We start from the raw sequence: 14,472 nt of genomic DNA, 5'->3' as shown, positions 1-14,472 counted from the left end.
TATTTTATATTTTAAATTTAGAATTGTTTAATATTACTATAAATCATGCGAATTATTTGTCACAAGTGTACGTTGGCATAGTGGTAAAGGCATAGGATGTGACCTAAATGTCTTAAGTTCGATTCCTTTTCAGAACAAATCTTATCTTTTTTTTGTATTTTAAAATCTGAATTGTTTAAAAATAAAATCGAAATTAAAAATAAAAATCAATTTAGTATTTAAAATATGAAAAATGAAAAATAAAAGACGACTTGGCGGTCCAGTCACGGTTTAAAAGTAGAAGAAAAAACCGGTTTGAAAAAAATATCCCTAGAAGGACTAATATGACCCGGTTATATTTTGTAAGGGATTAAATCGGGTCCTATTTTTTGTGGAGGACTAATTTGGGTTCTGTAGTTTTTGTGAGGGACCAAAATGGGTCTTCACTCTATTTTTAAATAATATACTCTTAATGATATATAAATGCGTCTACGTTAATGTATTAACTTAAATACATGAACATAAATATTAATATCCATATATGTTATATAAATATAAATATTTTTCACTGTTCAATAAAAAATATTTATTTTATAATTATTTATAATATATACATTTTAGATATACATAAGGATAAAACGGAACAGTAAAATAACATTTTTTGTCCATTTTTGAGAGGAAACAATTTTACGTACGAGTCCCACGAAACTTTCTTTCCATTGTGATGGTTCTGTTGAAACAAATAGAGGAAGATATTTGTATGTGTGTGTTTTCCATCCATTCACTTTCTCTCCTTCATCATTCATGTAAACCAAACATAGTGTTAGTGAATATAGTTGATTAATAGTAGTATGAGAAAAATATAGAGAGTACTTTGATTTAAAAATTGAAATCAAATTAAACTACTTGCAAAGCTGCACTGCACCCCAAGTAGTAATCACATGTTTATGAGATATTTGAAAATTGCTGGATTTAGTTATTACAACTAAAACGGTAATTGCGAATTGAATCATGTGTGGTTTCGTGGTGTAGTTGGTTATCACGTCAGTCTAACACACTGAAGGTTCCCAGTTTAAACCTGGGCGAAGCCATAATTTTAATACTATTTTTCGTATATATATTCTTTTTTAAAATGAAATAATTCACATGTAACATTTTCCCTCATATTTAATGACTAATAACTCACTTTTTTTTAAGTGAAATACATGTTAAACTAAAATTTAGATTTTTTAATCATAATAATTAAAAACAAAGTTGTGTCAATTACAAGCGGTTTCATATAGAAAAGGTAAAGTCTAATACTACTCTATTTGCTAGTCATTTTAATCTTAGTTCAAAGTAGATTCTTACATGTGAAGTTGAAAAGGAAGAGATGCACAAGGTACCATATGCTTTAGTTGTTGGTAGCTTAATGTATAAAATGGTGCACATAGACAGATATAACACACGTGGTTGGAATTTTCACCAGATATTTGGTGTTCTTGCGGAAAACACTAAACTGGGCACTTTCCTATAGAAATAGGGCGAGCCTCAATATGATGAATCTCAGTGATATTTTGGGGGATTTGGGTTGACTATTAGTGTAGTATGTTCAAGAAGATGCCTTGATTAACCTTCTTGTGGGAGTCCTTTATATACCTTCGACCATAAAGAGCCTCATTTAAGAGGCACCTCTTGGATTCCCTTCGTTACGCTATGATTAACGACGTCCACCGCCAGCCTTAAAGTGACTTCAATGAGTCTTTGTGCAATGTCCACATTAATGATTCGACTCCTGACTTTTGCAACCCTTGCAATACCGATCGCGTCATCCTCGCAAGTGTTAGGGCGCATATTTATACCTATCCGGGCATGTTACCTTTATCTCCCAAATACGTCGTAACCTCCATACGCCTTTAATTCTGCCGAGCACATGACACACCCTACAACATATTTTTCGAGATATCCACACTTGGCAAATTTAAAAAAGGAGCACTAGAACGTTGTGAAGTGGATCTTGCGTTATCTCAAAGAAACTTTCAAAATGAGTTTGTGTTTTGGAAGTAGAAAACTTGAACTCATTGGCTACACCAATGCAAATATGGTGGGAGATATTGATTATAGAAAATTAATTTATGGATTGTTTTATTACATTTTTAAGGGTAGCTATTTTGTAGCAGTCGAAGCTACAAAAGTGTGTTGCTTTGTCTTTGACATAGACAGAATTCATTGCAACAACTAAAGCTCGCAAAGAAATGTTATGGATAAAGCAATTCTTGCATGAATTAGGGCATGAACAACATAAGTATGTTGTGTTTTGTGATAGTTAGAGCATAATTCACTTGAGCAAGAATTCAAGTTTTAACTCGAGATCATAGCATATTGATGTGAGATATCACTGGATACATGATATGTTGTATATTAAGCAATTACAACTTGAGAAAACTCATACTAATGACAATTGCTCAAATAAAATGAACAAGGCCTTACCTAAGGACAACCACGAGTTATGCAGGAGAGTTGTTGGACTGTTGGAGACCTCCACCTAAATCGAAAGGGGGAATTGATAGGTGTCCTCCTTAGGTGAAAAGGAAATGAAGAATTAAGAAATAAATTAATATTGTGAATCTTGTTGTGAATTACGACAAAATTTATTATCAATTTGTGAGGCAAAGAATAGTAGCAACCAAAATAAATAGTCTACAACAATAATAATCCGTACACAAATAATATAATAGAATAAGGCAAGAAAAAAATGAAGGTTTGTTTATCCAGTTCGATCAAGCGATCTACTCTAGGAGAGAGAGCAACTCTCCAATTCACTATACTTAGAAAGTTGTTGCAAAAGATTACATATGAGTTATAAGATAATAGTGTTTGCCTTCACGTTTCCATGAACAACCCTGAAGGCGCCCAACAATTAACCCTATTTAGTATTTCCCAACCTCTTCAACCTTCAATATATGAATAACCCAAACCCAAAATCCTTGGTTTCCCTTGAGAATAGCCAAAATCCTTGAGAAAGGCCTTTAAACCCTTGCTCTCCCTTGTTGTTGTAAGCTCTAGGATTGTCAAAGAGATACATATTTATTATAGCAAAAACCCAAACCTAAAAAATATAACTCATTAATTATTAGTGTGAGATATTGGATCGAACTCTAGTATTGTCGAAGGGTAGCTTCTTGGTTCGACAGTTCGACAGGGTTAAGCATGAAGTCGAAGGATTGTTCACATGCTGGTGTCGAAGTGTGCATGCTGTAGTCGAAGATGGGTCGAGCATGCAGATGTCGAAGATGCTAGGGTTGTTAGCATGTTAAATTAGGTTTTAGTGTTTAAACCCTAATTTGTTAAGTTAGCTTGTGTATTAAGTTGGCTTGTGTAATGGGCCTTGCTGAAAAAGCCCATTAGTTAGTATGTTAAGTTTTATTATAAATAGCATACTAGTCTCTCATCATTGCTAAGCTGCAAATCCTAATTTAGGGTGAGAGAGGTTATTTGTTATTCTTGTAAACTTGTAATCTTGTTTTAAGAGAAAGTGAAAGAATAGCAGTTATAACCAATTCTTGTGTTCTTCTTATCCTCTCTAATTCCCTATTATACTTTGTTATTGGTATCGTTTTTCACAACAAATTGGTGCGGTGAGCGTGGAGAAGATGCCTTCAACAAAGTATGAGATTGAAAAGTTCACCGGAGTGAATGATTTCGGTCTGTGGCGCTTGAAGATGAAAGCCCTACTGGTTCAGCAGGGTTGTTTGGAAGCGTTGAAGGGAGAGGCAGCCATGAATGCTGCATTAACGGCAGCGGAGAAGACAACTATGATCGAGAAAGCACACAGCGCAATTCTGTTGAGCCTTGGTGATAAGGTTCTCCGGCAGGTATCAAAGGAGACGACGGCATCAGGGTTATGGGTGAAACTTGAAAGTTTGTATATGACCAAATCGCTGGTAAATCGACTCTACCTGAAGCAAGCTTTGTATTCATTCAAGATGATTGAAGACAAAGTATTGGCTGAGCAGTTGGATATGTTCAACAAGCTAATTCTTGATCTTGAAAATATTGATGTGAAGATCGATGATGAAGATCAAGCGCTGTTACTATTGTGTTCTTTGCCTCGATCACATGCTCACTTCAAAGAAACTCTCTTGTATGGAAGGGAGTCCCTGACGTTTGAAGAAGTTCAATCAGCCTTGTACTCTAAGGACTTGAATGAACGAAAGGAGCATAAACCTTCGACTGTTGGCGAAGGTTTGGCCGTTAAAGGAAAACTCTTACGAAAGGATGGTAAGTTCGACAAGAAGAAAGGCAAAAGCCAGTCGAAGACTTACAGTGGCGAAGCATCTGGCATTCGATGCTACCATTGTAAGAAGGAGGGTCACACAAGAAAGGTGTGCCCTGAACGCTTGAAATATCATGGAGGTAAGGATAATGGCAACGCTGCCATTGTTCAAGATGATTTCAAATCATCTGATGTTCTTGTGGTTTCAAACAGTGACTCTAAGAAGGAGTGGATTATGGATTCAGGTTGCACTTGGCACATGACTCCAAACAAAGACTTGTTCGAGGAATTATGTGATCAAGATGGTGGATCAGTATTGCTGGGAAACAACAAGGCTTGCAAGATTGCAGGTGTTGGATCTGTGAGATTCAAGCTCCATGATGAGTCAATAAGGTTGTTGACTGAAGTCAGGTATGTTCCTGATTTGAAGAGAAATCTGCTTTCTCTTGGTGAATTCGACAAGAAAGGATATGTTTTCCAAGGAGAGAAAAGTATCCTAAGAGTCATGAAGGGTTCGAAGGAAGTCTTGAGAGGCGTGAAGAAACAAGGCTTGTATACCCTTGAGGCTGAAGTTGTAAGTGGTTCGACAAATGTTGCATCCACGAAACCGTTGTCGAAAACAGAAATCTGGCACATGAGATTGGGCCATGTCAGTGAAAGGGGTCTGGTCGAATTAGGGAAACAAAATCTGCTTGGTGGAGACAAAATCGAAAAGCTGAAGTTTTGTGAACCCTGTGTACTTGGAAAATCTTGCAGAGTGAAGTTCAACAAAGGCAAACAAAGAACACATGGATCCCTTGATTACATCCATGCTGATCTTTGGGGGCCTGCAAGGTGTCCATCACATTCAGGAGCAAGGTATTTTCTATCCATAGTAGATGATTATTCCAGAAAATTATGGGTATTCATCCAGAAGACTAAGGATGAAACTTTTGAGAATTTCAAAAGTTGGAAGACTCTGGTTGAAAATCAGACTGGCAGAAAGGTCAAGAGGTTGAGAACCGACAATGGCCTTGAATTTTGCAATGAGGCATTTGACAGTTTTTGTGCTGCCTCTGGTATTGCAAGGCATAGAACTACTGCAGGTACTCCACAGCAAAATGGTTTGGCTGAAAGGTTTAATCGAACTATTTTGGAGAGAGTCAGATGCATGTTGACTAGTGCGGGGTTAACAAAGGTGTTCTGGGCTGAGGCTGTTTCGACAGCAACATATCTGATAAACAGATGTCCTTCGACAGCATTAGATATGAAAACACCTGAAGAAGTTTGGTCGGGACATCCACCAGATCTCGACAAACTGAGAGTATTTGGCTGCGTAGCCTATGCTCACATTAGGCAAGACAAGGTCGAACCTAGAGCTCTGAAATGCATGTTCATGGGATACCCTGAAGGAGTCAAAGCTTATAGGCTATGGTGCCTAGAGCCAGGTCACAGGAGGTGTATCACCAGTCGAGATGTAGTTTTCAATGAAGCTGAAATGGCTTTTAAGAAAACTGATGATGTTGGTCAAAGTACAGAAACATCTGACGAAGAGCTGGAACAGGTAGAGATTCCTGTTGAGGTGGAGCATGTTGATGCTGAATTGCATATCCCAGATGAAGTCGAAGAAGAAGCAGAAGATGCTGAAGTTGAGGAAACTGACGATGACTACCTATTGTCGAGAGATAGGTCGAGAAGAGTCATCAAGCCACCTCAGAGACTTGGATATGCAGATCTTATAGCTTATGCCTTAATCTCTGCAAGTGAGGTTCTAGACGAAGAACCTAGAGACTATAAGGAAGTTATGAGGAGTCGAAATAAGACTGAATGGCTGAAGGCCATGGATGATGAGATAAAATCTCTTCATGATAATCATACCTGGGAACTGATCAAGAAACCTGCTGGGGCAAGGTTAGTCAGCTGTAAATGGATTTTCAAAGTTAAGGAAGGAATTGAAGGAGTGACGTCGAAAAGATACAAGGCAAGGTTAGTTGCAAGGGGTTTCACTCAGAAAGAAGGTGTCGACTTCAATGATGTGTTTTCTCCTGTTGTGAAGCATAGGTCCATTCGAATGTTGCTTGCCATGGTGGCACAGTTCGATCTTGAACTGGAACAGATGGATGTGAAGACTGCGTTCTTGTATGGTGATCTAGATGAAACGATCCTGATGAGGCAACCTGAAGGGTATGTCGAAAAGGGAAAGGAAGATTATGTGTGCAAGCTAAAAAGATCTTTATATGGGCTGAAACAATCTCCTCGACAGTGGAATAGGAGATTCGACAAGTTCATGACACACATAAGTTTCATTAGAAGTCAGTTCGACCACTGTGTTTACTTCAGATTTTGACCTGGTAATTCATTTGTTATTTTGTTGCTTTATGTGGATGATATTCTCATAGCAAGCAACAGTGTCGAAGATGTGATGAGGGTGAAGGCTGAACTCAATAAGGAGTTCGATATGAAGGATCTGGGAGCTGCTTCCAGGATTCTTGGAATTGACATTCGAAGAGATAGAAAGAAGTCGAAGTTATGCCTATCTCAAGAGGCATATCTACGGAAGATTCTTGAAAAGTTTGGTATGTCGAATTCGAAGCCAGTTGTGACTCCAACAAACCCTCAATTCAAGCTGAGTATTGATCAGTGTCCCAGTACTGATGTCGAAAGAGCCTATATGAATAGCATCCCATATGCTAATATAGTCGGTTCTTTGATGTATGCTATGGTCTGTACTAGACCCGACATAGCATACGCAGTAAGTCTTGTAAGCAGGTACATGGCGAATCCTGGAAAGGCTCACTGGCAAGCATTGAAGTGGATTTTAAGGTACATAAATGGGTCTCTGAATAGAGTCCTAATTTATGGTGGAGCCTTGGGTGAAGATAGTAAAGCAATAATAGAAGGATATGTCGACTCTGATTATGCAGGTTGTATGGATTCCAGAAAATCTATTTCTGGATATGTTTTCACTATGTTTGGCACAGCAATTAGTTGGAAAGCAACACTTCAGAAGGTTGTTGCTCTATCAACCACTGAAGCGGAGTATATTGCCCTAACTGAAGCTGTGAAAGAAGCATTGTGGCTTGAAGGTTTTGCGAATGAGCTGAAACTTCAAGGTCGAGGTATCACTGTTAAATGTGATAGTCAAAGTGCAATACACCTGTCGAAGAATTCGGCCTATCATGAGCGAACTAAGCACATTGATGTGAGGCTGCATTTCGTCAGAGGAGTAATCGAGCGTGGAGAAGTCCAAGTGCTGAAGGTTTCGACTGAAGACAATGCTGCTGATATGATCACCAAGACATTGCCGAGTTGCAAGTTTTTCCACTGTATGCAGTTGATAAAGCTGCATGAAGAAAGCTAGTTTGTTCCTTGACGTTGTAGAGTTAGGTCCAAGGTGGAGATTTGTGAGATATTGGATCGAACTCTAGTATTGTCGAAGGGTAGCTTCTTGGTTCGACAGTTCGACAGGGTTAAGCATGAAGTCGAAGGATTGTTCACATGCTGGTGTCGAAGTGTGCATGCTGTAGTCGAAGATGGGTCGAGCATGCAGATGTCGAAGATGCTAGGGTTGTTAGCATGTTAAATTAGGTTTTAGTGTTTAAACCCTAATTTGTTAAGTTAGCTTGTGTATTAAGTTGGCTTGTGTAATGGGCCTTGCTGAAAAAGCCCATTAGTTAGTATGTTAAGTTTTATTATAAATAGCATACTAGTCTCTCATCATTGCTAAGCTGCAAATCCTAATTTAGGGTGAGAGAGGTTATTTGTTATTCTTGTAAACTTGTAATCTTGTTTTAAGAGAAAGTGAAAGAATAGCAGTTATAACCAATTCTTGTGTTCTTCTTATCCTCTCTAATTCCCTATTATACTTTGTTATTGGTATCGTTTTTCACAACAATTAGAATAAAATATTATAAATATCTTATAATATATTTTATATTAAATTAGACTATTTCTAAATTAATATATATATATATATATATATATATATATATATATATATATATATATATATATATATATATATATATATATATATATATATATATATCAAATATTCTAATATTAAGTAACAGGTCTGCAAATTGAACCAGTCAAATCCAAAATCCGTGAACCACGCCTAGACCAGACATTCTTGTTGTTTTTTGATTTCTTGATTTTTTGCCATCTCGAAACATATTTTCTTTCTCTTTATCAACAAATATTTTAAAGCACATTTACAACAATTAAAGTACGGTAGAAATTATAAAAAAACCAATGGAAAGAAAAAGGAGAAAAAATCTCCTTATATTTTAACCTTCTATTTCTTACATGCATTGTTATAGAATCCATTCCCATTGTTCATTTCAAATCATCACCTTCGTAACAACACTTTTATAACAACATCATAATGAAAGTTTTTTTGAGAGAAAAATTAAAAGAGTGTTTAACCACCATTTATGTTGGTGAAAATTGTAATAATCATTTTTATACTCTCATTCATTTACAAAAAAAATAATTATTATAATATAAGAAAAGTACAATCTTTAGATATTCATCTGCTGACATTTTATCAAGTGTTAACTGATATCTTTTCTAACATACAAGTCTCTATTGCTACTCACACGAGAGTCTGAGTGTATGTTTGATATGGCTTTTAGAAATGCCAAAAGCAATTTTAGAGGTGTAGAATTAATTTTGAGTGATTTAAAGATGTTTGGTAGACAAAAATAGAATTGATTCTGTCTCCAGAATTGATTCTACTTGAAGCTAGAATTTGTAGCTTCTGTTTCCAGAATTGATTCTGTCTCCAGAATTGATTCTACTTGAAGCTAGAATTTGTAGCTTCTGTTTCCAGAATTGATTCTGGTTAAATTTTACATGTAATTTATTGTTCAACTCGCTTTTATATGAATGTATCCAAACATAAATCAATTCTACTAAACTAAATTCTAATAAAATCAATTCTACCAAACTCAATTCTATTATAATCAATTTTGTTCACCGCTAATCCAAACACACCTCGAGTCTTGTAATAATCAAACTAGTTTGGATGCTCTCACTTAGAGCTCCACATATTCAATTTTGCAAAATATAGTTAGGTTTAAAAGATCTCTAATTTCAATGTTATTATTAGGTTTTAAAAATTCTCACTTCAAATTTCAATTTAGACCTACCTATTTGTTGGAAAAGTAATTTTTATTAATTAAAGTAATTTTTATTAATTAAATAATATTCATGATTAATTGTTTTAAAGAGAATATGAATTTGAAGTTACGAGGTTAAACTACTACATCTAAATTAGTTAAATACTCATAGACATACATAAAAACTAATTCATAAATGTAGATTTTTAAGAAATTTTTCTTTCATAATGTTGTCAAGTAACAAGAAGAGGGACATTTTCTCTAATCATAAGCAAAGTGGGGGAAACTTTTGTGAAGCTAAAGTAAGGCAAAGGAGCTTGGTTTATAATTTCATATTAATTTTAATCAATAATAATAAATAAATAAAATGTGTTAAAAGATTTTGGTGTTACAATGATTTGGTGAAATTGTGAAGCAGAGTTAAAAGGTAACAAAGCCATGAGAACAAAGTGCATTGTTTGTGGAACCACTTGAGTACCAAACTTTCAAATTACTAATGGTGTCTTTACGCTGTCATATTATACGTTGGTGCAGAGTAACCACAGACAGAATGGTCTTGCTTTTTAACACTTTTCCTCAATATTCTTTAGCTTCCTCTATTTTTTCCCAACTTTTTAATGTACAACTGCCAACTAGAAAGTTCTAGCTCAAGGGAGTTGTTAATGGCATAGTTTAATGAAAAAACTAAATCGAAATGAATTAAAAATCAAATATTTTTAATTTATTTAAAAATTGAACCAAACCAACATTACTAGTTTGATAAACGGTTTCGAAATTCTTGTGAAAAGTACAACAAGTTGAACATATTTCACATTTTTCTCTTATCCCTCTTTTGCCACTTATCAAACATATTTTACGTCCCTATCATTTTTTGGCCTCGGTAGCAATATTGTTATCTATCTGCATTCATATTGGAAAGTGTAGTGGAACTTAAATATTTTGGATTCAAATCTCTTTGAAATCTTGAAATTTTTGGTAAGAAGTTGAGTATGATCCACTTCTTTCACGGTGTTTATATAAACTTCAAACATGTTCCTTATTTTTTTAAAGAAGATGTTCTACATCATCCATTGGTAAGTAAATTTGCGTTCTTGAGTCCAACTAACATTATGTTGTTGAAATAATTTATGGATATGCTCATAAATTGTCTTTGTAAGTTCATGTGAATTTAGTTGTAATTTGAGTATGCATACGTAAGATAAAAGTTTAAAATTGGAAGAGTTATCAACTAACTTATCGATGTTGACTGGAGATTGGACGTACTTAGGATTCTCCTTGTTAAAATCAATATAGTTGACACACATTTTCTCTTTATCAATTTTTTTTCTACCAAAATAATATTTCACAATCAAGTGGTGTACTTAGTTTTATATACAAATCATGATTTTACAAAATCAGACATAACATCTTTCGCAATCTTGGTCTTTATGGAGATTTAGGATTATGATTGTGTACAACACAACAATTAAACGAGTCAACTTATATTAAGAGGTTATGGGGTCGATATTAGACATATCGATTAACAATCATGCCACCAACTATTTTATGACAAGCTCATGGAACTCTGCCCCTATATTGAGGTTCCTTATCGGGTCCTCTCTGAGTTGTATGAGGAAACACTTCCCATCTATAACGGGTCATTAGATTTTTCTCCTCCGACTATCATCTTCTTGTACTTATTGCGTGGGCTGAATTTGTCAAGACATTGTATCAATTCACTGATATTCATACCAGTTGGATTTCCTTTGATCTTTTATCCTTTTGATTCAATGACTTGACCATCCCTCTAAATCTTTATGACCTCTTTATAGTTCTTTAGAGCTATAAATAAACACCTACATGTTATCTCGATATCGCCATGGATCACTTCAACTTTGGTTGGTGAGAAATGGTACTTCATCTTCAAATATGGAGTCGAGGAGACAACACTCATATCTACAAGCATGAGTATTTCAATGATGTAGTTATGGATATGATTTGCAGTCAAACGTTAAAAATTAGACTTTGTGTGACTTCCAAGTTACTTCCTTATTGAAGTTGATGAACAACTTCACATGGCCTCTACATATGGGATCAGGTTTTTCTCTATTAGCTAGAAAGTGTGAAATAGGTTGGAGTAAACGATGTTGCAGGAGCTACCTTGATCAACGAGAACTATTTTAACTTGAAAATTTCCCAAACATACCCGCACTGATAAAGGGAAATTATGATGGGGCCACCCATTATTTTGTTATCCTAGAAAGGCAACGAAGGCCGACTGACAAGTTTGGATTCTTTGATGGTTGTAATAGAGTGGTGGGCGATGCTTAACATGACTCTGAATTTCCTCTTTCATGATTTTATTCTGGTGGGAGATCCTCCGAACACTACAAGGGAAGTAGAGAAATTTTCTCATGGAATTATGTAGAGAACGACATGTACTACATCGATTGATGTGATATATTTCCATTTTTCATGCCCACGGGTCGAATTGTAACTTATGGGCTTTCGGTCTTTTCTGTTCGAAAGTTGTTACCTTGTTCTTTTTCGCGGTAGAGATCAAGCTGACGCATCCTAAAAGATTCCTTTCAAGATGTTTTTTTCTAGGCGTAGGTCGATCCAACTCCTTACTCTCTTTTCTTTCCCGGTCATAAACTTCTCTTTATAATGGATGTATGTTTCAACTCAATATAATATGTCGTTTAGATCGTGTAGAAGGTTAATACTGATTTCTTTAGAAAACATGCTTTTGGAAAGAATTCTCATTTCTATAAGGTATATTTTCATTGTGACATCAACATCCTTACTAGGATTACCTCTTTGTTGAAATGCTCAATGTAATAATTAAGCGGTTTGTCCTTTTCTTGGATTATGGCTGGTAGCATTTTATTGGTCATTGGTATCGTGGAGATGCTATATAGTGGGAAGTAAAATGCTGATATTGTAACACCCGAGGCTGAAAAGGATGAAGAGTGGTCACCGAAGTTACATCAAAATGAGAGGGATTTTGAGGTTGTGCAAAAAAGGGACTGCATGGTTAAAGGAAGGCTTATAAGAGTTGATTGTTACTACCTATACCAACAAGAACTCCACATTTAAGGAGGCTTAACTTATACTAGTATTTGGATGGGTGACCTTCTGAGAAGTTTCGAAAAGCGTGTGAGCCAGAACAATGCATACTGAAAAGACTCGTGGTTATGTGTGGGGTTAATTGGTAATCCTGAAAGCAGTCTAGGGCGTTACAAATGGTATATTAACCAAACCTCTCCCAGTACCATATGGTTCGGGGACGAACCAAACAGAAGCTAGTGGGCATGTAACATCCGAGGCCAAAGAGGGCGAAGAGTGGTCCTCGAATTCACATGAGAATGAGAGGGATCCTGAGACTTTGCAGAGAAGGAAGTGCATGGTTAAATGAAAGCTTATAAGGATTGATTGATACCACCTATACCAACAAGATGTATATTCTTTTCATTAACCTAACAGATAAGAACTCCACAATTAAGAAGGCTTGACTTGGAGTAGTATTTAGATTAGCGACCTTCTGGAATGTTTCCCATAAAGCGTTTGAGTAAGGACAAAGAATGATGAAAAGACTTGTGATTGTTTGTAGGATCAGTCGTTAATCCTGAAAGTAGTCTAACCGAGAACTCTTTTTATGTTTTCTACGTGTTCCCCAATAGTAGTGTTCTATCTTACATGTCCATTTGGGGCGGATTTTCAAGTGACATGAAGATTGGAAAGATATTATCAAGTATCTTTAATTCTCAACTACTGCATTGGACTAATGCATCCAAATGTTGTTATGTGTGTGGATCTCGGGGAATAAAATCATTTTAGCGTTGGGTTTCTCCTTGTAGGTTTGAGAAGATAGGGTGGCATTGCGGTGACGATGTATAATGTGTGGGAAAAATTATGTGGATCTTCGTGAAGCTCTCGTTGGATGGAAAATTAAGGATCCATTATGGTTGTTTTCCATTAGATAAATATGGTAGTTTTGATTGATGGTCATTCATGTCATGTCTTAAACCAACGCCTCTAGATCTTGAATATATGTTTTGTTGTTGGCCACCAGGGTCGAAGTGTGATTTTGAGGTTGAATTGTTGGTTTTGATAACAAAGTAATGATTGCCCGACTGCTTGGACGGTGTTGCATGCAGCTATTTTTTCTAGAAAGTCATTCAAAACAATGTTTAAATTTTTTTAGGGAAAAGAAACCTTTGGCCCCTGCCTAGCATGCCATTGATTCAAACTAATGAATCGAGCTAATCTATATGAGTGATTTTGAAATGTAACTTATAAGTTGGAGAGTGTCTTAGTTTTGATCCAGTGATACCTCTCATAATTCTTTTCATTGTTAGGTTTGTTGTTCCGCCTCAATTTCAAATGGACCGTTGAAGAGTAGTTTGTAGTACGTTTAAATGGAAGATTTATGTCTATCTAATCTAAAATAGGATAAGATAAAAGTCAAGTATTTTCAATATTCTTATCTTTTATAATTGATTGATTTTACATTGATAGTCAGGGCCGGTCCTGACTTTTTAGAGGCCCAGGGCGAATAATAAAAATGGGCCCCTAATAAATAATATAATTTTGTTTTAAAAAAATAACATCATTTATTTAAACTGTAAATAGCATCACCAACAAAAAAAAAAGTGATATTCCAATTAATATTATCAAAATTACCTTCTAACTATTTAAAAAAAATTTCCCCTTCTAGCATTTTTTTAAACAAATTTTTCATGTTTCTTTTAATTTATATCAAAACAATTTTTGCTATAACAAACTCCGTCGAATTAAACAAATTTCAATTTGAAGAATTTACACAAATTGAATAGTAAACAATAATAAAAAAAAGAATTACCAATTAAAAAAGGAAAAAATTTAGTAATCAGTCTTGAATTTAGATTTTTAAATTTTATTTTTCTCTTTTACTTTAATTAATATTTAAAGGTTATATTTTTTTGAGAAAAAATATTACTTTTTGAAAATAAAACTAAAATAATAATAATAATAATAATAATAATAATAATAATAATAATAATAATAATAATAATAATAAATGTATGTATGATGCATATCAATGTATGATGCATATTAATTTACGGTTATTCTTTAACAAAAAAATGAAGAAAAAAATAGATAAAAATATTTGCT

At 35.0% G+C, this 14,472-nt stretch overlaps 1 non-coding gene across 1 annotated transcript; it reads left to right on the top strand.

The window, feature by feature from the left end:
* Positions 1-996: 996 nt before the first annotated feature.
* Positions 997-1,070, top strand: TRNAV-AAC (transfer RNA valine (anticodon AAC)). The gene has a single exon. It is a non-coding gene; the product is annotated as a tRNA-Val (tRNA).
* The last annotated feature ends 13,402 nt before the right edge of the window (positions 1,071-14,472 follow it).

Source organism: Vicia villosa, linkage group LG6 (genome assembly GCF_029867415.1).
Source record: "Vicia villosa cultivar HV-30 ecotype Madison, WI linkage group LG6, Vvil1.0, whole genome shotgun sequence".
NCBI classification, from domain to species: Eukaryota; Viridiplantae; Streptophyta; class Magnoliopsida; order Fabales; family Fabaceae; genus Vicia; species Vicia villosa.
The sequence above is the reverse complement of the archived record's forward strand: the minus strand, read 5'-3'. Positions and strand labels throughout refer to the sequence as shown.